The sequence below is a fragment of the Equus quagga genome, chromosome 14 (assembly GCF_021613505.1).
Source record: "Equus quagga isolate Etosha38 chromosome 14, UCLA_HA_Equagga_1.0, whole genome shotgun sequence".
In the NCBI taxonomy this organism is placed as follows: domain Eukaryota; kingdom Metazoa; phylum Chordata; class Mammalia; order Perissodactyla; family Equidae; genus Equus; species Equus quagga.
The window spans coordinates 9,523,378-9,550,441 of record NC_060280.1 but is presented as its reverse complement, the minus strand read 5'-3'; the positions used below and the strand labels follow the sequence as shown (position 1 = coordinate 9,550,441).

Below are 27,064 nucleotides of genomic sequence, written 5' to 3'. Positions count from 1 at the left end.
CCTTGAATATTAACTAGATCTTTGTCCATATATATGAGTAATAATAACTCTCCACATCTGATAGCACTTAGAGAAACGCATTATTTAGTGTTTACATTAGCCGGGCTGTATGACAAGCCCTTTTACCTACAGCACTTACTGAATCTCACAGTAACTGTATGGAGTAAGTTTATCCCCATTTGTACAGCTGAGACCTTGAGTTCTGTAGGGGCCTTGGAGGTCTGTAGTGACTTCCCCAAGCCAGAGTCAGTACGTGGGGAAGCTGTTTCATACCCAGGATTGTTCTCAGCAGAATTTAGAATCTTTTCACCTTGCCGTCCAATCTTGCTTGGTGCTCTCAAAATTCTTTTTCTTCAAAAAATATCCAAATAGTGTAAGTGATTTGCTCAAGATCACAAAGTTAATAACAGCCAGAGGCAGCCCTGGAATTCAGATCTTTTTTCTTCTATTCTGTTGTTTTTGGCACTATACTCACTGTGTCTTATACATGGATGCATGATATGCACACACATGAAACATAATAAAATAAAATACTTTGTATTTAAGCTATTCTTTTTTAGTTTTATTGTCTGTTTTTCATTGCTTTACTCAGGTGTCCTTTTAAAACTTGTAATTGCTGAAGTTATTACCTTCAAGGATTGTAGCAAGAATAAGTCAAATTCCAAAAATCACAGGAAATAAAATGTATTCCCTTTGGAGATCTTATTGGGATGCTGAGAGGGTAATGCTTAAATAAAGAGATAACTGGGTTGAAATTTGAGACCACTGTTACATGTGAAAACTCAGCAAGTATTATGCTCAGTTAAACAAGATGTGATCGTTAGAACAGACGATGTTTTGAGAAGGAACTCTCCTGTAAGTTGTTTCAATGCAAAGAGCTCGTCATCCAAGCTGAACATAGGCAGGTGGTTAGGGTCTCCTCAGTGAAATGGCAGTTTTCAAAGTGTACTTGGCTTGGGAGCACTGGGTATAATATTTCCTAAAAAGGACCTGAAATGAAGGCGGCCAGAGAGTACTAGTCAGTCTCTGTAATTTATATCATAATAAAGTAATGGTTATTCTCTTGATCCTTTTGATTTTTCTCCTGTGATCAAAAATAACATTAAAAAAATCTATTTAACTCCATCCATCATATTTGATGTGTCATTGTATTAATCAAAGTAGAAAAACTATTCATTCTTCAGTAAACCACACAGTCTCAGTAGCTTATACTATAAAAGTTTATTTCTTGCTCACATGAAGTCTGGTGTGCGTTGGCTCTCTCTTCTCCCTCTTATAGTTATGCCTTGCTATGGACAGGGATTCCAAGGTCACTGCAACAGCAAAAAGAAGGGATAGACAAGGCACCCCAACTCATAGGACACACGTTGCTCTACTCACAGCCCAGTGGTCAGAACTAGTCACATAACCCCAGCCAATTGCAAGGGAGATTGAGAAATGCAGAAAATTAATGAGTTTATTTAGTGAGGTCTCTGACCATTAACTGATTTCTCCCTTCCCTCATTCCCGCTACCCTGCCTTTCCCCTCCACTTTTCATTCTTCTCATCCTGCCTTTGTTCCAGTGCTGGTTGTCCTTCATCTTTCCTTGTTTCCCCTTCAGTTAGCCACGGCTTAACAAGTTACATGTGTATTGCTCATGGCAATTGCACGACCAGGAGTGAATGCTCCTGTGTCGTGTGCCCCAGATGCTTCTCTGGCCTCACCCTTCTCCCCGCCCACCCACTCTGTGCCAGATGGTTTCTAAGTTGAGGAATCTCCAAGAATCAAATGTGATTCCTAACCTCCGGTTGCTTATAGTCTTGTGAGAGAGATGTGATGTGCAGACACTGCAGTATTAAAAAAAAATGCGTGTGTCATATAATTTCGATAGGTAATGTGCTGTGGGAGTTGATTCAGTGTTGTTCTGCACTTGGCTGCATTTGCTAAATGCTAACCAGAGCACTTCGCTAGACCACATGTTAAGGAAGTGAAGTAAATTTAAAGGACAATGGCCACTGGAGAAAACATAAAATATATGCGGTCACCGGTTAGGCACACTCTAAATAGGTATATACAGGGTATCAGAGGGTCTCAAACTTTGCTGGCTGAATACGGGGTTTTGGGGGCAGCGTAAAATGTGTGAGATTATCTGCTCCAGGGGAAGGCCCAAGTCTAGATCTGTCAAAGCTGCTGAAAACGTTACTTGCCCCAGAGCTTTCAGGGTGGCTGCAGATGCTGACTGCTTTTTTGTTTTATGAAGCTTTACTCCGGACTTACAGGAAAAAATATCCACCGTCATTCATCCCTTGACACTCCTGGCATGGATTGTCTTTCAAGGAGGAAAGAAGCACTTCCTTTCTTTTTTTAATGTCTCAAGAGAGTTATCCTTGCCGCAGCACTTGGAGAAGCTCATACAACTTGAGCAAAATGTTGATAAAGTATGAAAATAAATAATACAACTGTAAACTGGCGAAGTTTGAAGAGATCTTGATGGACTGGGACAGAGATTGGTCTCAGGGATACAGGCCTGGCTTCCGGAGGCCTGTGAACCCCCTGAAATGTTTGCATGTGTTTGGTTATATGCGTTTTATGTAGAAGGGTCCATCTATAAAAGATTGGGAGCCACTAACCTCATTTTAAAGAGGTGGAATCACCAGTCTAAAGAGATTTGATGACTTGCCTAAGTCAATAACTTATCAGGAATAAATCTACTTCTAGAAGCATACTACTCTTATTTTTACTGTTATGACTTGAATTCTGTTCATCCCCAAAATATTGTTGAAATCCTGATCCCCAGTACTTGTGAAATTATCTTATTTGGAAATAGTCTTTGCAAATATAATCAAGTTAACATGAGGTCATTAGGGTGGCTCTAATCTGGTATGACCGGTATCCTTATAAGAAGAGGAAACCTCCATGTGAAGACAAGCATGCCCAACAAGATGGTCATGTGAAGATGGAGGCAGAGACTGGAGTCATGCGACCACAAGCCGTGGATTTCTGGCCATCAACAGAAGCTAGGAAGAGGCGAGAAAGGATTCTTCCATGGAGCTATTGGAAAGAGTCTGGCCCTGCCTACACCTTGATTTCAGACTTCTAGCCTACAGAACTGTGAGAGAATACATTTCTAGTGTTTTAAGCCTCTGAGTTTGTAGAAATTTGCTATGGCAGCTGTAGGACACTAATATACTCACTCATCACTGATTTTCCATATCGGAACATTTGTTTTCATCATATTGGTGCCAATGCTGATAATTATGTTTTGCTGTGTTTTAAAATACATTTTGACCAGACCTAGTTTATGTACCTCCCCAGGTACTCTGGGTCCATCTGTCCTCCAGACCTTGGCTACTTGCCCTGCTTCCTGGCTGGAATAGCTGAGCAATGGCTCCTGTCATTCTCATAATCGTAAAATTCCAGCCACCGATCAGAATTTACTGATTCTCTCACTGTCTTGGGGTCAAGTGCCAAGCTTCGGGCATACCTCCATCATGCTGGATCTGGGAGGTCCTGCAGCACCTCCCATGTCCAAGTCCAGCCTGACCAGATTCACACAAGCTTTAGCTTCCCCACCTTCTCCGCTGGGGTTGAGTACACCAACTAGAACTACAGGACAGATATGCTACTTGGAGCAAACTTTGATGAAGAGAACAACCCACAAATTGTTTTCTCTTCTCCCCAACAGACAGACTGTTCTGAGATGCAGAGGTTCTGTAAGGGCTTTTCTGAGGTTTCCTGTATTATCAAGAAACAACTGGTATTTTTTTGGGAAGATATGGTCAAATCATCATGCACAATGTTATCTTTGCTTTACCTACTACAAATGAAAAAGACTCCTGTGTTTCTCCTTTACTCTCACACTATACTTCTGACACTTCTGGTCACCAAATGTGTGTGTGTGTTGAGGGGGTCCCCACACCAGGCAATTCTGCAATACCCGCTGGCTGTCTGACAAGTCAATTCTGACACTATCTACCTGGAGATGGTGTCAGATCCCACAGGTTAAGGGTTCAGTCCCACAAGAATGCCCTCCCCACTTCAGATGCCAATTGCATTGTCACCCGTGCTTCTGATCTACTGGCTATAGATCAGAGGTTCCCACAACCCCCTCCCTAGGTTTGATTAATTAGCTAGAATGGCTCACAGAACTCAGGAAAACGGTTTCTTTACTAGATTATCGGTTCATTATAATAGGATACAACTCAGGAACAATCAGATGGGAGAGATGCATAGGGAAGGGGTGTGGGAAGGGGCACGGGGCTTCCATGACCCCTCCAAATGCTCCACTCTCCCAGGTCTTCCACATGTTCACCCACCTGGAAGCTCTCCAAATCCTGGCCTCTGGAGATTTTACAGAAGTTTTCTTATGTAGGCATGATCGATTAAATCATTGGTCAGTGGTGCTTGAACTCAATCTCCAGCCCCTCTCTGATTCCTGGAGGTGGGGCATGGGAGTAGGGCTGAAAGTTCCAACCAGGTAATCAGGTGATTGGTTCCTCTAGCAACCAGCCCCATTCTTAGGGCCTTCCAAAAGTTGCCTCATTAACATAAACTCAGAAATTGTCTAAAGGAATTTGTTATGAATAACAAAAGATACTCATTTTACCTTTATGCTCTGGAGCTTGGAAAAAAGTAATTTTATTTTATTATTATTATTATGTTTTTTTGGTGAGGAAGATTGGCCATGAGCTAACATCTGTGCCAAGTCATCTTTTTGTTTGAGGGAGGTTGTCCCTGAGGTAACATCTGTGCCCATCTTCCTCTATTTTATGTGTGGAATGCTGCCACAGCATGGTTTGACAAGTGGTGTGTTAGTCCACATCTGGGATCTGAACCTGTGAACCCCAGGCCACCGAAGTGGAGCATGCAAACCCAACCACTGTGCCACCGGGCCAGCCCCCAAAATTAAATATTCTTTTACAAAGAGGCTCCTAGAGCTCTTGTATAGGAAATTACGAGAGTTTTAGGAGCTATGCACCAGGAACTGTGGATGAGGACCAAAATATGTATATTTCATTATGTTGCATCACACCAACTGTTATGGGTTGAACTGTGTTCCCCCAAAATTTATATGATGAAGTCCTAACTTCCAGGATCTCAGAACATGACCTCATTTGGAAATACAGTCATTGCAGATAGAGTTAGTTAAGGTCGTAGTGGAATAGGGCGGGCCCCTAATCCAGTATGACTGGTTAACTTATAAAAAGGGGAAATTTGAGCACACACAGAGAACATCATATGAAGAACAGGGCAGAGTTTGAGGTCATGTTTATACAAGGCAAGGGAAGCCAAAGATTGTCAGAAAACCACCAGAAGCTGGGAGAGACGGGCATGGAACAGATTCTCCTGCACATCCCTTGGAAAGAACCAACCCTGCCGACACCTTGTTCTTGGACTTCTAGTCTCCAGAACTGTGAGACAATCAAGTCTTGTTGTTTAAGCCACCCAGCTTGTGGTGCCCTGTTACAGCAGCCCTGGCAGACAAGCATCCCTATTTCTCCACCTCACTTCTAGTTTTCTCATTCTCTCTTGCTACTGGATTACAGCAACCCCCAGAAACATCCAAACTTGTCTCAGGCTGTTTTTCGTCCATAAACTCAAGCTACTATAACTCTTACTCGTATTTTGATTTTAGTATATGTGTGGTTATCCCTGGGTTGGTCACTTACTGGTAGAGAAGAGTGATGATATGTCCTTTTCTTGGAAAAGGTCACGATTTTTAGCAAGACCAGTCTAATTTGTGAAACTCTAGGAATCAACTAAGGCAGCATGTTACATGTTCTATATCTACATTGTGACAGAGTTCAGGACAGGGAGAGTCACACCATACACTTCTAGAATTGCAAAATAAACTATCAACTATGGGGAACCATATTTTATCTCTTTGGTTTCCTAGCATTGCCAAAAAGCGCAAATTCATATTTAGTGTATTCTGTACGTATTTTTGAATTATAACAAATGATTTTGTGGCAGGCAAAGGGGAGTCTTATTCCAAATGGGAAACTCGGGCATTTGTACCCAAGGCACCCTGTGGGTAATTCAGACAAAGTGATTAGAGTTTATGGCTGTGGGAGTCTGGAGTATATGTGATGAATGGTCTTTATTGGGATTGAATTGCTACTAGAAGGTAAGGAAGGATAATTTCTCCAGGTAAGTATGCAGGGCCAGTAGCTGAAAGCATTCCTCAGACCAAGCCATTATCCCCATCAGAGGCATTTATTTAAAGTGCTTATTCGCACATCACACTATGCTAAATGCAGAGCCAACTAACTCCCTTGTGTTAGTAGATAAACTGAGGTGCCTTCAAATTTATAAGAGTGTATTTGAGCAAACATCTATTCAAACCTGGCAGCGCTCCTGCAGCAGGAGCTAAGGGAAAGGCTTCTATAGAGCAGACAAGGAAGTGAAGCAAGGAAACGATTTGATTGGCTACAGCTTAAGCATTCCTCATTTGGCTGTTTGTGATTGGTCGCTCTTAAGTTTCTATTTCTTAACCTTGAGGCATTTACAGGAATTGACTCAGACTCGGGTTTCCATTGCCGATGCATTAGAGTCACCTCACTCTGATGACTTTCTTGTTTAATTACTGTAAAACTCGACATGTGTAATCTGTGCAGCCTTGGAGGAAAGCAGGCAAACTTCACATGGAGTTTAGAGCTTCAAATAAGGAAACTGGCATACTTAACAATACCTTCTCTTTAGAAGAAATCAATTGAAATCTCATTTTCTTTGTTCAGAATTTCCAAATACCTCCATAGATGGGAAGATAGACATTTTGTATGTCCCTATTTAGATCAGGTGCATAAAAATCTTGGCAGAGATGTTGGCTATGTTTTTGGTTAGCATCATTTTTAAAGAAATTCCTCAGTGAGTCCCATTTTCTTCATTGGTCTCATTCTTTTATTTGGTTTCATTCTTTTATTATTATTGATTGGGAATTTCACCACAACCATAGCATGGAGCCCAAATATTTGTCATTTGACTATTAAATTGTGTCCTAAGTAACAGCTTTTAATTTTGCCTCTTGCAATTCACGCTCCTCTTTGATGCAAGAGACATCTATCCAGAACACAAATTTGACTATTTATTCTCTTGATTAATCCCTTTGATAGCTTGGGATTTCCTACAGATGAATCCCAGACCCTACAGTGTGACATACAACACTTTCCATGACCAGGCCCCCAACTTCCTCTTGAGACTCAGAGTTCAGCTGCTCCTGCATAGATTACATTTTCATGCACGTGCATCATCTGTTGTCCTGCAACTTTGCACTTTTGCTCATGCAAGTGCTTCTGCTTTGTGGCCTCCCTCTTTCCTTATCTTTCTTCACCTAGCCAACTCTGCTCGTGTTTCCAGAAACAGCTTATGCATCGCTTCCTCCTGGCAGCCCAAGGAAAGCCTAGATACCCATCCTTAATGATTTCTTATCTCCTTGTGTTCTGGTCGTCAGGAATTTAGGATATTACATTCAAATCATCCATTAGTACCCATTGCTCCCATGGCAGACCATCTCACAGGTCAGCAGACTTTTTCTGTAAAGAGCCAGGTAGTAAATATTTAGCTTTGTAGGGCATGTGGTCTCTGTCACAACTACTCAACTCTACCATTGTAGCACAAAAGCAGCCAAAGATAATACATAAGTTAATGAGTTTGCCTGTGTTCCAATAAGACTTTATTTACAAAGATAGATGGCCAGATTTGGCCTGTGGGTTGTAGTTTGTCAGCTCTTGGTAATGGGACTCATGTCTTACGTTTCTTAGGCTGTCCAGCACCTCGCCTGGTGCCTGGGACAGAGGACTGGCACAGTAAATGTTAATTGAACTGGGAGTGTGTTAGCCCCTCCAAACCACCACATGCCGAGTACTTATTCTTGTTTGTATTTGAAGTAAATCAGGCTGCTGTTAAACGTTTTCAATTTTATATCCTGCAGGTATGCTTCATTTGGGTCCAGAAGCAAGTCAGTACTTACCCAGTTACCAGGTCACACTCTAATGAGGAGATCTGTGTATTCGGCCTGAGCATCTCAGGCTTCTTGCTAACTTTCTCAGGTATGCCATGGCTCTCAAGTCTCTCAGCTCTCCTTGAATCCAGCCGCAGTGCCGTCTGTGACCTGTTTATTGAAAGCTGTGTAACTAAGGACAGTAATAGAATTTTTCAATCAATAGCCAATTGTAGCAGGAGACAGCGGAGGGATTTCAGGGCAGCTGTAACATGCTGAGATAACTCGGTGTCACTAAGAAATCAGGCAGCAGAGAGCAGTATTAATTGAGTTCCATCAATCACACATGTGGGCATTGGGCCTGAAATTTGGTTTAGAAGCAATAGCATTGGATGATGTGTATTTGGTTGTGTAAACCCAGACAGAAAACTCATCTGCGCTCTGCTCAATGACCCTCAGCTGGGCTTGGCCTCTCCTAACAGCTTGCTTTTTTCTCCCCTGTCCAAAACTCAACAGTTTCCACCATGTGTATAACATCAAAGGAAGAGCAGTGGTACCCGATGGTAACTCTGGGATAGTTGGTACCAAGAGGGAATATAGCCTAATAGAGACTTGGAAGCCAAAAGACCCAAAGTTCAAATGCCACCTACTAACTATGTGTTTTGGTCACACCCAGAGCATCAGTTTTTCTAGCTTTACAATGGGGATAATGCCTAACAGCCTCTTCACAGCATTTCAGTGAATTTCAAAGCAGTTTCTGGCTATGAAACGCTATGTGATGATAGTTGTTGTATTATGAGCACCTCAAGTACTCTGCTTGTTCAGGGAATGTTGCATCAGCCCTGAGTGAATTTCCCCGTCATTTCATCCATTAAGTCCCAGAAGTTTAATATTAAGAATTTTTATGGAAGTATTTCTCAAGGAGTGCACAATGCACTAACTGCTTTATTAAACCAAATAGTCGATGCAAATTTAACCCATTGGGTGCTCAGAGTTAATACTGGGAATTCTGCTTCTGTCGTCAGTGTTGTAGCTGTGGGTGCTGCTGGCTATGGGACTTCCCTGTGATTGGGCTCTGGCCTCAGAAGTAGCTTGGCTTCTGCCTTCTACAAAATCCCAGTTAGGCACTTTGTTAATTTGTGTGACTTGCCTCTTTTCCACAAAGGGAAATTGCAGACTTGGAGAATTACTGGAATAACGTTACAGTTGGAAGGAACATTCTGCACCGTTGAGTTCAATCTCTTCTTAGAAAGAAGTGAAATGAAATCCCAAGGGTTTAATGATTTATTCATGACTACGCAGAGAATGAGTGTCATAGCTTACACCCAACCCCTGATCTCCTGATGACATTAACAAGAATAGACATTTGCATAGAGCTTTACAGTTTGCAAAGCATTTGCATGTCCATGTCTTATTTGGACCTCTCTGAAACCCTGTGAAGTAGACAGAGTAGGGGTCTTTTCCTCCATTTCAAAAGTGTTAAGTGACTTTTCTAAGATGGTCCACTCGGTGTATGGCTGGAAGAGATGCTGGGGAAATGAACACGTATCTTCTGACCACAGGTCGCAGGTTCATTCCAAGCCGTCATATTTCATGCTACTGAACTGTGTCTTGTCTGCTATAATATGAATATTAATTCTTCAGAACATCTGGGCCCGTGTGGTTTTTCTGATTGCCCTAAATTAACTTCCTAAAAAGGATGTCTTCTCCCAATGAGTTCTTCATGTTTCAGAGCAGTTTCTTCAGGGTGGCTGTCGGTGCACTCTGAATTGTTCACAGCACCTAAAACCTTGTCTGTTAGGTCTGTACTGCTAGCAGAAGCGATCACAGGCACCTTCACATCATGTCAGTTTTTTTTTTTTTTTGAGGAAGATTAGCCCTGAGCTAATTACTGCCAATCCTCCTCTTTTTGCTGAGGAAGACTGGGCCTGAGCTAACATGCGTGCCCATCTTCCTCTACTTTATACGTGGGACGCCTGCCACAGCATGGCTTGCCAAGCAGTGCCATGTCCGCACCCAGGATCCGAACCAGCAAACCCCTGGCCGCCGAGAAGCTGAACGTGCGAACTGCACTTCTGCGCCACTGCTGGCCAGCTCCTCATGTCAGTTTTTACTCACCTGTACTCACAGTCTGCTTCTGTTTCCAGCCTTATCTCCTGCCATTTTTTTCTTAGCACTTTAGGTTCTAACAGTAGTGAATTAGTGGAAGTTCCCAATACATAGAAGCTTGTTTTTTGCCATATTAGTAAAAAAGTATTTCAGTTAGAAGTGATGATAACCCAACTCACACTGCCTTCAGCACACCAGGGAATGTGTTGACTCCTGAAGCTAACAATGCAGGGTGACTCCGGCTTTACTGGACTCAAGATTTCAAAATTAGTATAAAGAAAACATTTCTCTCCCTCATTCCCTCCCTCCCTGTTCCTTCTGTCTGGATTTTTCCGTGTTAGATTTCTTTCTCAGGCAGGATCCCTCAAGTGGAAGGAACGATGACCACAGGAAGTCCCAGACTTTTATTACCTAAGCAATTCCACTGGAATGAGAGTACTTCCTACCACCCCCAAGCCCACCATAGCATCAAGAAAATGTTGTCTTTAAATTGGCTTAGTTGTATATGGCCAGTCTTAGACCTGGGACATCAGAGAACTCAACTCAAGCCACGTGAACTGAGAGTAAAGATAAGAGGGATTCTTGAAATTAAAAAATACATTGTGTTATTGTTATTGGGCAATGGATGCTGAACAGGAAGAAAATATTTTCACAAACAGGCAAAAAATATTCACTACGCTACTAGAATGCCTGTACCCATGTTCACTCTGCTAAAATGCCTTGCTCCATATTATTCACCTGAAAAACTCCTATTTATCCTTCTAAACCCTAGTCACAAGACATTTACTATGTGGATGATTTGGTGGTAAGTTACTTAACCTCTCTTTCTTTCAGTTTCCTTGTCTGCAACACGGTATATAATAGAAATAATCAACTGGTATATTGGGTTTCGAGATTATATATCCAATTCTTGCCAAGTGCTTAGCACAGCCTTTGGTAAAAGTCAAGTGCTCTATACCTGTTAACCAGGTTGCTGTTACTGCTGATGCTGCTGATGCTACGATGTCTTAGCGAGACAAGTCCTGTGAAGAAACAAAGCAGGATGAAGGCATAGAGTGTGGGAGTGGTGCTGTTTGGAAATTATGAACCGAGAAGATAGGATTTGAGTGGAGATCCGGATGAAATGCGGCTGTGAGCCAGGTGAACAACTTGAGGAAGAATATTCTAGGCAAAGAGAACCACAAATGAAAAGACCCTCAAGTGAGAAAGAACATGGCTTGTTTAAGGAATGGAATCATAAGAAGATATTTACCAGAGATGCCATTTTCCCAAAGATATCCCATTTTAACTTTTAACAGAATTATAGACACATATAACATTGCACACGGAGTCATTATTGTTACAAGAAACTTCTGTTCATGTAATCTCCCTTCTGGAAAGTTTAGAGCTGAGCCAAGCGCAGGTTTTTCCAGGGAGAGTCTTGGGAGCCAGACTGTGAAGTACCCACTAAGTGCCATATACTGTTGTGTGCTACCCGTGGGCCAGACGGGTGTGGAACGTCCAGGTTTGATTGGAGGTCACTGGTTCAAAAGAAGGTTAGACTCTCAAGAGCTGGAAAGAGAGTGGAAGATAAGGCTTACGACCTGAACAGGTGGAGCCAACAGGGATGTGGCTGAGCAGGGAGTATCAAAAGGACCCCAAGTGGCTGGGAGCTTGGAGGCATGATGAAGTGTTGCTGTGCAGCTTGGGTTGAAATGTCTTCTGGAATATTTTTTTTCTGTTTAGAATAAGGTCCTTTTTCCTTAGATGGAATCAATAAGATAACATTAGAAGATAGAAACATAATCAAGTTATTTTCTAAACCTTGGTTCTGTTTCTTCAGTACGATGAAAACTTTGGGCATAAAATGAAATACAAAAATAGGATAGAAGATGTTAGAGCACAGACTGTTCTTTGTGTCTGTCTTCCTTTCCTTCGGTTATTAAACGCATGCTGTGTCTCTACATGATGTGCCCCAGGGCCTGTGCGGCACGCTGGGGGAGACACAGAAATGGGCGTTTCAGGGCTCTTGCTCCTTCATAAGCTTGGATGGTAATAAATTATAGGTAAATCAATAATTTCGATAAAATGTGACAGGCATTCCACCACTCAAGAGGTATGTAAATTTGAGAAGGTATTCGTCCTCTGTAAGCTCCTCTTTCCTTATTTATAAAGTTGACGTAATAATGGGACCTACTGCATTTTGGGGTGGAATTAAAAGAGATGTGCAGTGTTAAATTCTTAATGCACTATGTGAATATAGTAAATGCTCAGTGCCTTTTTAGAGGGTGGTGCTAACAGCAAAGGTTTGAGGTTGCAAAGAAGAAGAATCATTTTATCTGGCCTGAGAAAATACCTATCCAAAGGAAGCCATTCGAACTGGGTCCTGAAGGGTGAACTGATAAGTGGGGAAGAGCGTTAATGTGTGAAATCCTGTGAAATGTTCTGGGGCAGAATTTTGTATATGGTAGAATAGGTAAAATATATTGAGAAATATTGAGAGAAACTGTAGGAAAGTCAAACTAGCGTCAGATTATGAATGACTTTACGTAGCATGCCAAGGGGGACTTCTTTAGATGGTGATGGCGAGCCTTCACAGGTCCTTAGGCAGAGGAGTGAGGTACTTGGAAATGATACGTGTCTGAAGAAGCAGCGATGAGATGGAGAGGAGAGGACAGGAGGACGTGGATGACCGTGTGTGAGTGTAGAATGGTGGAGGATGATTCTGTGTTAGACCCCAAACTCTTAGATGTATGGTAAGAGAACACAGCGAGAAGAACAATTTTTTTTTTGTAAATTTGAAAGCAGGAGGTATATGTGTGATGATTAGATGACTGTAGGAGATGAAATTTACCACTGATCAGTGATGTTATTTTATGGGAGTTGGCAGCATCAACACGTCTGAGAGCAGTCAGCCTATCCGTGGTCTGTATAGTTGCAGGGAGATGTAATTCACCAGCACCTGCCTGGTCTATTTGGCAAGTATTGGCAGCATTGACCTTGGCTTGATCAGCATGAAAAACTGTTCAGGGAATGTATCGCATTCAGGAAAGGGTTTACTGAAAACCCCAGAAAATTGTTTTGAAGTTTCATAGTGTTCTGTTGTTGTTGTTGTTTTATCTACAATTCTTTGTCTTACTCTGGAATGCCTTTGTTTTGTGTGAAGCCGGAGGTGGGGAGGTGGGGCACAGAACTTAGTCTATTGCACTTGCCTAGTAAAATATTGCCCTTTTTATTTAGTAGTGAACCAAAGGTACAGACTGATTTTGATCACTGGGGTTTTGGAATGTGTGTGTTAGATTGTCTTTGATAACAGACATACCTTTTTGTGTTTGTTGCTTGTGCAATGATACAGTGTAGGTTTCCCTATATTATTGTATTACAGAATAGCTTGTAATACAATGTATTACAGATGCTACTGTATTGAGCATCAGTCTGAGATCCCAGATTGGTCACTGTGTCCTCAGTATGGCTCCATCTGCTTAAAGTAATGCCCTATGAAACTAATAAAATGGCCATAAATTGATTTGGCCTTTCATTAAATATTTCACAATCTGCTAGATTGTAATCGTTACCATTTACTATGCAGCTCTTGAAATAATTAAAGCCTTAGTCCTTTCACCCCCTGCCTCCACATAGCCAGCAGATTTTATCAGTCTGATGTACGGTGGCATGTCTATGCAGTCATGCTCAGGAGGCTGCTACTCTGCGCTCAGGGACACCTACTCTGAGAGACTGCATCCCTCCCTATCCCCTCTTCCTGTGCTCTTCTTATCTTCGTGTTGAGAAGTGTCATCAGTTCTCAGCTTCCTGCCTCTAATCTTTGGCATGCCTAGAAGCCAATCTCTACTTCTGTTCACTCTCTTTCCTTCTTGTCTACTGCTCCTCAAATTCTCAGCTTTTTTTTTTTTTTAAAGATTTTATTTTTTCCTTTTTCTCCCCAAAGCCCCCCGGTACATAGTTGTGTATTCTTCGTTGTGGGTTCTTCTAGTTGTGGCATGTGGGACGCTGCTTCAGCGTGGTCTGACGAGCAGTGCCATGTCCGCGCCCAGGATTCAAACCAACGAAACACTGGGCCGCCTGCAGCGGAACGCGTGAACTTAACCACTCGGCCACGGGGCCAGCCCCAAATTCTCAGCTTTTATATCTAGTTATCATCAATTCCTTTCTTCTTCATTTGAGACACAATCAAAACACACTTTTGGATGATAATTTCATTTACTTCTTCTGCTTACCTGGATGTTTTCTCTTGTGCTCACTGTTGACACACTCCAGTAATTTCTCGGGTACAACTATTGGATATGGTATCATTCTGGATGTTGGAAGCTCCTGATTCCACTCTTGAAAAGTAGCAAATGAAAATGACAGCACCATAAATGGCTAATTAAAGAAGGAAATGATTTAACTATTGAGGCAGATTTTTTTTCAAAAAATTGAAAACCACTTGCCTTTGTTCTTATGGTTAAGAATTCTTTTTCTCCATTGTCCAATGCATAGGTGTATAATTTCATTTATAGTGTATATTGTACTATGTTAAAAAAGAAAATAGAAGCCAAAGTAATTGTAAAAGGCCAGCGTTATATGCAAACACCTGAGTGTCTTCTCTGATGATAATAGGACTTTTAAACTCCCTGATGAGACTCAGCTAAATCTTTTGCTGGCTTTATAAGTCTACTCTATGATCTGTAATTAATTTATTTAATAAGGAGTGATTGATTGTGTATTGTGTGCCAGGAAGTATGTCTTAAATGGGAGACAGAGAGATGAAAGACATGGTTGGTGTGCATGAGAAGCTCAAATCTGTTAGGTTAAACAAATAATAATAAGGCAATTAGAGGATGATATGGTAAGTACTCTGCTGAAGCGTGCCAAAGGTTCTCTGGGGGAATAATGGAGGGGACGTGCAGTGAGTTGAATGGTGGCCTCAAAAATGGTATGTCCAAGTCCTAATCCCCAGGACCTGTGAATGTGAGCTTGTATGGAAATAGGGTCTTTGAAGATCTAGTTAAGTGAAGGATCTTCAGATGGTATCATTCTGGATTTAGCAAGAGCACTAAATCCAATGACTGGTGTCATTATAAGAGAAACGGGAGGGAGATGTGACGCAGAGACACATAGGGAAGGCCGTATGAAGGTGAAGGTAGAGACTGGACTTAGGAATCTGCAAACCAAGAAATGCCGAGAATTGCTGGCGGCCAGTAGAAGCTGGGCGAGAAGCATGTAACAGATTCTCCCTCAGAACCTCCGGAAGGAAGGAACCCTGCTAATACCTTGATTTCAGACTGTGGGAGAATATTTTTGTTTGTTCGAAGTCTTGAGGTCTATGGTAATTTGCTTTGGCAGCCCTAGAAAACTAATATAGATGATTAACCTGGCCTGAAGGCCTAGGGTTGGGGAGGGTCATCCATCAGAAAATGTCTCCCAATTCAGGAGACATTCCAGCTAAGATTTGGAGGCTAAGCAGGAGTTAACCAATTTACTAATGGGGAAAATAATTCTAGGCAAAGAAAATATGTGTAAATGTAGTTCATATTCTTGCCAGGAAAGAGACTCCCTAATTCCTAACTCTGTAGAAGGGCAAGAGACGTGCTGTTTACCCAGTTTTTTCCTCCTCTGGACAAAGGTCCTGCCTCTCCTATGCGGAGTCTACCTGGTCCATCGATCATTGGGGGAGCTATTGACTTCTCTCACACATCCACTTTATCACACTGGTTGAGGGGACCATCAGTTTCTCATTGGAATTATTGTAATAGCTTTTTCACCGGTCTATCTGCTTTCACCATTGCCTGTCCCATGCCACGGTCTGTTTTTCTCAAGACAGCAGCCAGAAAGATCCTGTTAAAACTTGAGTGACATTATGGCGTTCTTTAGCGCAAAATGTTCCAATAGCTCTTCATCTGGAGCCAAACCCAAAGTCCTTAAGTGTCCTAAAGACCCTAGGAGAACTGAGGTTCCTTGAGCCTTCTGTTGCCATCTGCTGTGACTCAGCCCCCAGTTCATTGGGCCTCCTTGCCATCCTGGACACGGTGGGCAGTCCCATGTCAGCGCTTTTGCCCTAGGCTGTTCCCTTTGCCCGGAACATTGATCACCCCAATATCTGCCTGGCCTGCTCTCTCTCTTCCTTTATATGTCTGTTCAAATGCCAATTTATCAGACCTTCATAACTGCCCTAAATAAATAGTAGCCCCTCCCCCCAGCGCTTCCTGTCTCTCTTCTTCTGCTTTAGTTTTCCCTATAGCACTGACTATTATCGGAATTTTTATGCCTGTATTTGTCTATTGTTTGTTTTCCGTTCACTGAAAGCTATGCTTCATAAGCTCATGGACATTATCTGATGGGATCATTGTTATGTGTTAACTGCCCTCAGAGTACTTGGTGAATGCTACGATTTCAGTTGATAGTTTTTGAATGAATGGATGAAGAACTTTATAAAAGAAATGAAAATGTTTGAGGAGAATTTCTGAACCCATGCTTTATTAAAATACCAAATAAATTTTAAGTGTAAAGTAGAAAATAAATGGCTGAGGCCTGCAGTGAGTTCTAGTGTTAATCTCACATTCCTTCTCTCTAGAAAAATAAACAAACGAGCAAACAAAAAGTTGGGGATGGTCCTTAATCAAAGTGGCTTTAATTGTAGATTTGATCAATTTGGGTCGCGTCCAGTGGTGTTCTGATCCTCATGTACTGGTTTCTATTGCAGAGTACTTTTTTTAACCTGAGCTTCCTTCCTACTTCTTACTCTCACACAAGGAAAGAATATAGTCCTTGAGGCCCAAGTGTTATCAAGTGACTTCTGTGGGAGGCTTCCTTCTCTCCTCTGTACTCTGTAAACGCTGGCTCTGGCTGTGAGATGCCACATCCTTCTGTCCCTCTAATGTGGTTTCTCTAATGGTCATTTCCTTGCTGGGATCACAGTACACTGATCAGACCCAGCCTTCTCTGCACACGGTGGATTTAGAGGAGATATTATAAAGATCTCTCCATGAGAGGATTTGCTTCCAGCTAAGAGTCTGAGCTGGGAATAGCTCCCCAGCCGGGCAGAAAGAGGGACATCATGAGAACTCCTTTGTAGCACCTCGGGAAATAGTCAGCCATGGTACCTTGCTTAATCCCTTCGTGGCCAGTGTCATGTGGGCTAACCAGATGGATAAAAAATCAAGCTCAGCCTGTCTCGGGCACTGACCTGGTGGGATAAGGCTGCCAGTGAGAAGTGTCAAAGGACCATCTTGGGGAGAAGAGGCAATGTACCAGGCTCTATGCCACTTGCTTTCATATTTGTCCTGTCATTTAAGCTTCACCCCAGTTTGAAGAAGACAAATTCATTTCTTCATTTCACAGGCACAGGTGGACTCACTGAGGCTCAGAGAAGGTGAGTGCCTTGCTGAAGGTCACACAGCTGATGATTTAATATCCAGGTTTCTCGGGTTCCAGGCACTGGGCTCTTTTTCCTCCAGCATGCTGCCTATAAATTAGAAACATATTTTGAGGAACCTAGCCTAGATATTTCAAAAATAACATTAGCTCAAGAATGAGGGCAGCTCATGGTGTAGATGAGATATAGCTAAACATCTAGGAAGACAGATAACCGGGCAGTGGCGAAGGCTCGCGGCTCGCAGGTGTGTGCAGTGTGAAAGCGGCCATTAATCAGACATGTTCACTTAAGAGGGCCCTGGGTTTTGACTTTGAAGGCAGCAAAGAAAGGTCAAATCTCTGTCTCCAAATCCTCCAGCAAGCAGAGCTCTTGGGCATTCTTTGTGTTCTACAACAGGGTAATTAATGATTCTAACGCTGAATTCCTTGGTTGGGACCTCCAAGCATGGAATCGAAAAGTAGGACACCTTCAACAAAATACGAATGGCAGCCAAATAACCCTCTGAGTAAGGATTTCATCGACCTTCAGTTCCCCACGTCACCGTATTTTTCCCCAGACGGGTTTCCCCACCGTGTGTGTAAGTAGATAACTAATGATAATAATAATATCGATAATAATTAATATCTTTTGAGCCCCTGGAACTCAGCAGTTGAGCTGCAGTAACCTTTATTCCTAACAACTGTATAAAGAATATACTGTTTTTCTTCCTATTTTGTCATGAGGGAAATAAGATTTATAGACGTTTGTAGATTAGCCCCAGGTTGTACGGCTAGAAAATGGCAGACCTGAGATTGGTACCTAGGTTGCCCACGTCTGGCAGCCTGTCATCCGATAGTCTAAGTGTCTGTCTGTCTTAGGCACTTGATAGGGTTGGGGTGCAGGTCGGGGGAGCAGTGTCTGCCGCAGTGTCTGATTGCTAAGGTCATTCTTTTCCTTTCTTTTATTCTTTCCCCTTTTATCTTTCCATCCTCCCTATTTCTACCCTCTCTCCTTCCCTCCATACTTTTTATAAACTCCAAACCAGTTTTCTCCCATTGGGTGAAGTTGTCATCGCTTCTCAGGTACCTGATGCTGTGTCAGAATTGTGCCTCCTGGAATTCTTAGTCTCTGCTTTGTAATTAACTCTCTCTTGTGCAAATCATCGAACTTCTGAGCTCTCAGTTTCCCTGATTACAGAATGAAGCTACCATTACAAGTGACCTTTACAAATTCTTGTAAAGCATGTTTTAAACAAAAGCACAAAATGCTTTACAAATCAGAGAAATTGTTCAGGTTTCTGGATGGAGGTGGGAAATATGAAAGCCCTCTTGAGAACTCTTGTTCACCCAAATTATCCAGCTTCTGTCACTGCAGCATAGACTCATATCTCACTCAAGATTTAACGTCTTATTCTGTGTGTTTATATAAAATCGCAGAATGAGTTTCCCTGGGAGAGCTTGCTGGAATTTATTTTGTAAAAGCCTCTGGACTGTGACCTCCGGGAGTGAGGCATGTGTTGGCTCCAACATGGCAATGCAGCGGGAAGCCTTCTGGCTTTTTCACCCGTGGCTTTCTCCTGCACTGCTGTCCACAGACCGCACTTTCCGGCTCCCATTTCTTAGTGCTCCTATAAACACTGGACACCAAAATTTGAATTGATCTCAGAGGTTTTAGCACAAAGATATATTTTGACTGTTGCTTTAGTTTTTTTTACATCCTGAACTAACTTCTTGACTTGAGGTTTTTGAAATTTGAATGCCATCTTATTCTATTCCTCTTCTTAGGTTTTTGTCTTAATCCCTCATCATTTTCTTTGCTATTGATTCTCGTGCTCAACAAACTCTCAAACTCTTAGCATTTGTGTACCAGGTAAGGAAGGCAGGCTGCAAAGTATTTTGATATTTGAGAAGAAAATGCTAAACTATATTAATTAACCTAGAGAGAAAGTGGCTGACAGATAGAAAAAGAACTAGTATTTACTGAGCATTTATTGTGTGTGGGCACTATGCCGAGTACTTTGCACGCACTATCTTATTTCATCCCCGTAATACCAGTATGACTACCGTCTCTCATTGACCTAGTTATACAGAAAAGGAACTTGACGCTCAAGGAGCTGAAGCAACTTTCCAAAATGTGTCACAATGGTAATCATTTTGCAATATATCAATGTATCAAATCAACATGTCATACACCTTAAACTTACACAATGTTATATGTCAATTCTAGCTCAATAAAGCAAGGGCAAAATCAATCAGCTGACAGGGGCTGAACCATGACTGGAACCCCGATCTGTGTCCAGAGTCATGGCCTTAGGCGCTCACTAAGCCACAGGCTGTACTGAAGAGTCAGCAGGGCACCTGGGCTGTTTGGGTCGCGGGTCAGTGATTGGCCCCCTAGCTGTACAAGGTCAGGGCTGGATATTCCTCATTCCTAAGTTTTTAGTAATTTCCTGTTGAATTGCGTTTCCTTTTCTATGATTCTTCCATTTCTACTTTTCAGAGATTTTAAACTCATAAAAACTTATTCATATTCAACATTTTGACTCTGTCTTCCCAGAAAAAAAGCCACTACTCTTGTTCTGAATGAAATTGAAGTGCAGAGAAATATGACAACACTGGCAGTCCTTAAGACTTCAGAAGAGCAGTGGGTACCTGGTGAGAAAGGCAGAGCAGAAGTGGCCCTTCTCTGAAATAGCCTTTGGGTTACTTGAACATTCTTGGCCTCAGTCTGCTTGGTTATTTATTATTTAGTTTTCTGATTCAACTCAGGCATCAGCTCTTCTGTGGAGCCATTCTTGACCTTCCAAGCAGAAACAATCCTTCTCTACCTCCTTTTGACTTTGTGTTGGCAGTATTGCTAGGATCTGTAAAGCATTACATGATTTCACACTCTACCTCAGGGCCTTTGCACTTGCTGTAACCTCTGCCTGGAACACTCTTCTGCTTGATAAGTACGTGGTTCATTCTTTCTCCTCTTTGTGTCTTCACTCAAATGCCACCTTCTCAGGCAGGCCTTCAACGGTTACCCTGTTCAATTGCAAACTTCCCCACTGGCACACTTTCCATCCTCCTGCTCTGCTCTGTTTTTTTTGCCATATTACTTGTCATCATCTAATTTGCTATGTCACTGACACATTTATTTTGTTGTTCTGTATCTTCCCACTAGACTATAAAACCATATTGTGCAATATTTGTATCTGTTCTGTGTGAACACTGGTTCTCAGAATAATCCTTGGTACAGAGGGTGTCACTAAGTAGTTCTTACTTACTAAATAAAGACCTGTCTTCCTTTTCTCAGCTTTGGGACTGTTGACATTTTGGGCTGGGTAACTCTTCGTTGTAGGCTGTCCTGTGCATGTAGGATGTTTAGCAGAATCCTTGGTCTCTACCCACCAGTACAGCTACCAGTAGCACTCCCCTAGTTGTGACAACTAAAAATGTCTCCAGGCATTGCCAGATGTCCCCTGGTGGGGGGAAATTGCCCTCAGGGAGAACTGCTGTATTAGACTCTCAGATCCTGGAGAACGGGGATCATGTCTTATTGGAATGTCCTGTGTCTAGCACGTAGTAGGTGCTTGATAAATTTTTCAAGCTGGACTGATCTGATTCAGTCAAATGTCTGTCTCAAATTTAGTGATATAGTTAGTTTATACACAAGACTGTCTCCTCAAACTTTTTATTTTCTCTGTGTAATTAATTTACTCTACCAACAAATACATGTTTAGTATCACCAGAGATCAAGACCATACAGCGGAAGGCAGAGTTGCCAACAAAGAGGACCCTGGTTCTTAGGAATCTCACAGTCGGGTTAGAGACGCATATGTGCAGCCCCCACTCCAATCCAAAGGACGCGTCATCTCTCCCTTCAACTTATGCCACTCCCGTCTGCTTCGTCTTCTATCACAGGTTTTCTGTAAAGGCCTAGATAGTAAATATTTCAACTTTCCAGGCCATATGGTGTCTGCAACTGCATCCATAGAAAATAACACTTGTAGACATTTTCTTATCTATCAGTCTTTCTAGAGCTAAGACCAACATCTGAGTTTGAAGATCTCAAGATTAATCGAAAAGTGACTCTATGCCCCCATCCTACCACAAAATGCTATGGACTAGAAGAAGATGGCGATCACCAAGAATGTATGAAACAAGTGCACAGTTTAAAATGCAGGTTTAGTGGGTTGAGAAAGCAAGTCATTGAACCATGGCTGCATTTATAAATGATAGAGCATAGAATACAATGCAGTACAATACAATATAATGGAAGACAATGCAATAGAAAATATCAGATGCATTACACATATTAAGAGTAAATTTTATTCTTCTGTTTATGTGTTTATGTGAAAGTTTCTGATATAAAATTTATTTCTTCTTATTTAGTATAGTAAAAAAGATTAGCAAAGCACTCTCTCAAACCAACTAACTAGAATAATAGACGGGATAAAAGAAATGTCTATATGCAGACGTCCAGGCAGGACACTATTGTGCCTGAAGAAAACTAACAAATTTAGGACATGGATGGGAAATGGGACAATGGAGAGGATGGTTGCCAGATTCTAGAATGCTCCTGCATCTCTGCCATGCCTTACTGCATTCTCAACTAATGTTCAGTCTCTAACCTCAGTGTGAGTTATAAACTCCTATTCACTTTCTTCTTCTATTTAGTACCTTTCCACAGGACAAAACCTTGACCTGAACTGTCCCTTTTCCCGTACTTCTCTACTTGGCAAAAATCCCATTCATTCTTCCAGGCCCAACACAAATGCCAGCTCCCTTGCATGCTTTGCCCCAGTCTACCAGGCACAATTAATCGTGTTCTCTGCCATGTTCTCTCAGCCCTTTATTCATACTGCCACGCTAGCATTTGTGATATTTCCTTATGCTTGGTTTTATATGTGCCACTCTCTGCTACTCGACTGTGAGCTTCTTGGGGATGGGGACAATTTTCATGTCTAGTTTTAAACTTTGCAGCACCCAGTAGATTATCTGCACATGGTAGGCAGCCAAGCTCTAAATGGAGACTGCTTAGTGATGTGGTTAGGACTCTGGGCTCAAAACCCAGGATGCCACTTAGGAGTGGTGTGACCTTTGATGACTTACTTTACTTCTCTAAGCCAGCTTTCTCATCTGAAAATGAGAATAATGTTACTAATACACAACATTGCTATAAAGAGGAAATGGAATATTCTGTTTATAAGCTCTTAATAGGTCTTCAATAAATGGAATTTATCATTACTATTGTTGTCATTATTACTATTAATGTTGAAACAAAGAGTGGGAAAGGCAAGTAGAGCAGCAGATACAAACACATAGTAAGTGATAGGGTTGAAGGTGATTTGGGGGCCAATAATTAAGTATTGATTTGTGCAATATACTGGGACTAGAATGATGATATGAAGAGTGAGAATTTCAGACAACTGCATGTTTGGTTTTATATGTCAGAATAGCCATCTGGATGGTTTTCACTTTTACTTTGTCTGTATATTTTAAATTGTTTTGGGGGAGAGGTTGAGAGGGAGGGAAATGGAGAAAGGGATGAAAGGAACATAATCTTGCTCCTGGTGATGCCCAATAGACTGAATTATGTAAAGTTGGAGCAGAGTTTCTCAGCTTCCACACTATTGACATTTGGGGCCAGGTAATTCTTTGCTGTGCAGGCTGTCCCACACACTGTAGGATGTTTAGCAGCATCTTCGTCCTCTACCCACTGAATGCCAGGGACATACTGACCCCACCTGCCATCTTGTGAAAACTAAAATGTTTGAGGAGGCCTTTGATAAATATCATGTTCTAAGCAAGGTGAGGGATAAACCAAAAATCAAACATGGAGGTGACACTGTCACTTTTGTTATTGACAGAGCTGGATTGGAGAATATGAGTTTATGTCTGTAAGCCAAGCTGGTTTGCTAAGAATAAATACAGAATAAGGCCCACTTATGCACCAAGTCCCAGGGGAGGATGTGTCATCTGGGAGGTAAGGACAATTGATACTGTCTGAAGGCAGCTCATTGCCAAGAGAGAAGTGAGGTGGGTGTGGAGTTTGGCTGAGCATGACCAGATTTTGTGTATCTCCCCCCTGCTTTGGATTTTAGGTGCACATAATCAAATTCGTTATATTCTTGGGTTCATGGCACTCTGTATTTTTAATTTATTTAGATATCTTTATTTTTTCAAATATCTTGATAGTGTTTTTTTTTTTTTTTTGGGGGGGGGTGAGATTCACCCTGAGCTAACATCTGTGCCAGTCTTTCTCTGTTTTATTTGTGGATCACTGCCACAGCATGGCCGCCAACAAGTGGTGTAGGTCCGCGTCTGGGAACTGAACCCGGGCTGCCAAAGCAGAGCACGCCAAACTTAACCACTAGGCCACAGGGCCGGCCCCACGTTATTTTTAATGATGTAATTCACACACTATCCAAAATGAAGCTAGAAATGTAACAATTACATACTTCTAATCACATGATGCTTCCCAGTCCCGCGTCCTGCTTCTCCCACCTGAGAAACATCATCTTGATAAATATTTTTTTCCAAATTTACCAATAGAATAAATCTGTCTACCTCCCCAGAGGCAGAATGAGCAAAGCTAGCAAAGAGAGGTCAGGAATGAGCTTGAGGAAAATACTTCCTCAAGGAAACCAGGAGGGAGGAGAGGGGATTCCTTCTAACAGATGGTGTGAAACTTGTATGTTCCTTACTTTGTCAGAACACAGGATGTCCCTAGAAACTAAGTATATGCCAGTAAAACTCTAAGAGGATCATGTGAAGTGTCTAGAACTTGAAGGGCTCTTGCTTTTTATTAGTGTAAAACTATTTTTGTCAAATTGAGCCCATGGTGATGATACTGGGCATCCACAAACCTGGCACCTGCAGACCCACCTTCTCATTCTGTTCTTTCCCCTGAAAGTCCAAGTTTCATTTCACATGCTGAGAATTTTTTAATATCAATATAGTAGTCTTTCTATGGATTAATTCTTCCTTAATTCTGAGTTTTATGATTTTATTTTCTTCACAATGAAAAGAGTCCTTTCAAAAATAGAATCATACCATTTTAGAGTTGACCCAATGCATCATCTCCCCCAGGGTAGTAGGTTAATAACAGATGGTACTATAATGACAGATTCAGGTTCGTGACCTCTTCATCTATCTAGAAATCTATTCAAGCCATACCTCAGAATCTAGAAAGTGGTTGACAAAGGAGCAACATACCCAGGATGCCTGAGTTTTTCTGAGTTTGCAAAGCAGCTGTGACTCCAAGTTCCATCGCAAACCACATGATCCTACTCAAGTCACCTAGTCAAGGAAGGAGTGACAGTGAGCCCTCACTAGTGAATAAGCACCATAGCACAGGGATCATTTATGTCTAATTTGCTGCTGCATCGCCAGAATCTAGTACAGAGACGGGTGTGTTATAGTGCTGTTATTTGGGAAAGCAGAGTCCTGGTGATAAATAACAACAATCACATCCAGTTCTTGAGCACATTCTACTTGCAGTGCCCTGTGCTGGGTGGTTTGCACTCGTAGTTCGGTTTAACCTGCACAGCCTGGGATTATCATTATTATCATTATTGCTTTGCTCGTGAGAAAACGGAGCTCCAGAGGGGTGAAATTATTTGCTGTAGCTCACACAGCTAATAAGTATAGAGCAAGGATTTGGCCCACGTAGTTTCTACCATCCCATCTTCTCATAAGCCAGAAAGAGATGTAGTAGTTGACTTGGCTTTTTGTTTTGATTATGCCATCAACTAACTAATGTTGTGCAAATTATAGGTCCTCTGAGTATCAGAGTCCTTTTCTTTGAAAGGCTACATTCATAGTTGAACAAGAAGAGCCTATCCAGATATATGTAATCTATGCACAACCTTTAGACCAGGATAAAACGGATGTTTTATGAAGTCTTCAAAGAAAACTTGCACTGATCTTGGTTTCCCCAAAGTAGCTTAAGTTTTAGATGACATGCTCCTTCTTTATTTGTTTTTGTGTTTTTTGAAATTACTTAGTCATATTATCTAAGATTCAAGTAGGCAGTGAACTTCTTCACTTTAGATAAATTTCATTCAATATAGTATGTGCTAGATTGGGTGACATGTGATTAGGCTCAGAGAGAAATGGAGACTAGGTAATAGGTACATGAACTTGAACAGCTCCTTACCCGCCTTTTTTAATGCAATGTGCAATTTGGACATTTTTTTTTTGCTTTCAATTTGTAGTCAATTCCCTTAGCCCTTATCGAACTATTCAAAAAAGGAATAAACCACCTATGTGAATGCCAGATTGCAGATACGTCTGTGCTGTAACATATAAAGAAGAGCTGAGACTTTGAAGTCAAAGAAGTCCTTACTTGCATCTTGGCTTGGCCACTTACTACCTGTGCAGTCTTAGACAGGGAACTTGATTTCTGAGCCCCAGTTTTACAATTTTTATAATGGAAACAACAATGTCTAGCTGATATTTCCATGATAAGGGCTATTACTACTCTTATTAGAAACTAAATCAAGCATAAATTTGACAAGATATGCCTTAAACCCATCTTGGTGAAGCTGAACATTTGTAGGATGGCTCATATTGCCTGGGCGTTAGACAGTTTGTTTGTGGTCCATGCTTCACAGTAATAATGATATTGCTATCAATTAATTTTATTTAACAAAATACTTATATATACTATGTGCCAAACACTATTTTAAGTTGTTTACAAACACAAACTTATTTCATCCTCATAGCACCCTGTGTATTATGACATGTGTACATTCTGAGATCATCACAAACATCTTACGCTTTCTTCACAAAACCTGCTGTTATCATTTCTGCTTAAGGGTTGAATAAATCAAGAGCACACATGTATTATGAAACAACCTTGGGTCTCCCAACCAGGTCTGCAGATCCGTGTGTGTGTGTGTGTGTGTGTGTGCGCGCGCACACAGATCTGGATCAAGTGCTGCTTTGACTGTGCTGTTAAGGAAATCCAAGCTGAGCCCCTGCTTCCAAGGCCCTGCCTTTTTATTCTGCCTCCTGAAACTTTTCCTTACCAGCTTTTCATCTGCCATTTTTAGCTTGCGAAAACACTTTAGTGTTCTGTCACTAACTTTGATGCATAGCTACACGTTAAATATCCTACTTGACTTGTCAGTCTCCAGAAATGGCAAGGTGTTATTTTTGGGACAAGAGATTTTTGTATACATTTGTATAAATATATTTTTGTATATTTTGGTTTTCATGATAAACAGGCCAAGGCAGATATTGTCTAAATGTTTTTTTGCATAGCCCCGGGTACTAAGATGCTGGAAATAGGAAATGGTATTCAAATACCAAGGTAAACACTGTCTGTCCTCTGGCAGGAGCAAAGGAGCTCACAATTAATTGCTAAGCTACAGAATGTTAAATCATCCAGGGGATATTAAATGATGCAGAAAATGACAATATCGTGAGAAGTTCTATGTACTTGATCTAGTGTTCAACAATCTAAAAACATTATTTAGCTTTTTAAAGTTAGACCCAAATTATTTATGTGATGATGGCAAAATATAGCCGTATCCTTTTTCCAGAGTGACATTTTCTAACAGCAATTAGAAATAAAAACATTTGCTCACCTCGCTCTCAAGCGACTAAAAGAAACTCTGGGTTAACAAGTTGCAATCATCTTCATTAAGGAGAACTTCTGCCGGTTTGGTACACTAAATTGTTGATTATCCAGCAACTTTGATAATAAGTTATTC

At 41.5% G+C, this 27,064-nt stretch overlaps 1 protein-coding gene across 1 annotated transcript in view; it reads left to right on the top strand.

The window, feature by feature from the left end:
- Nucleotides 1–27,064, top strand: part of NELL1 (neural EGFL like 1) — a 750,986-nt gene that overhangs the window by 546,278 nt on the left and 177,644 nt on the right. The window lies entirely within an intron of this gene.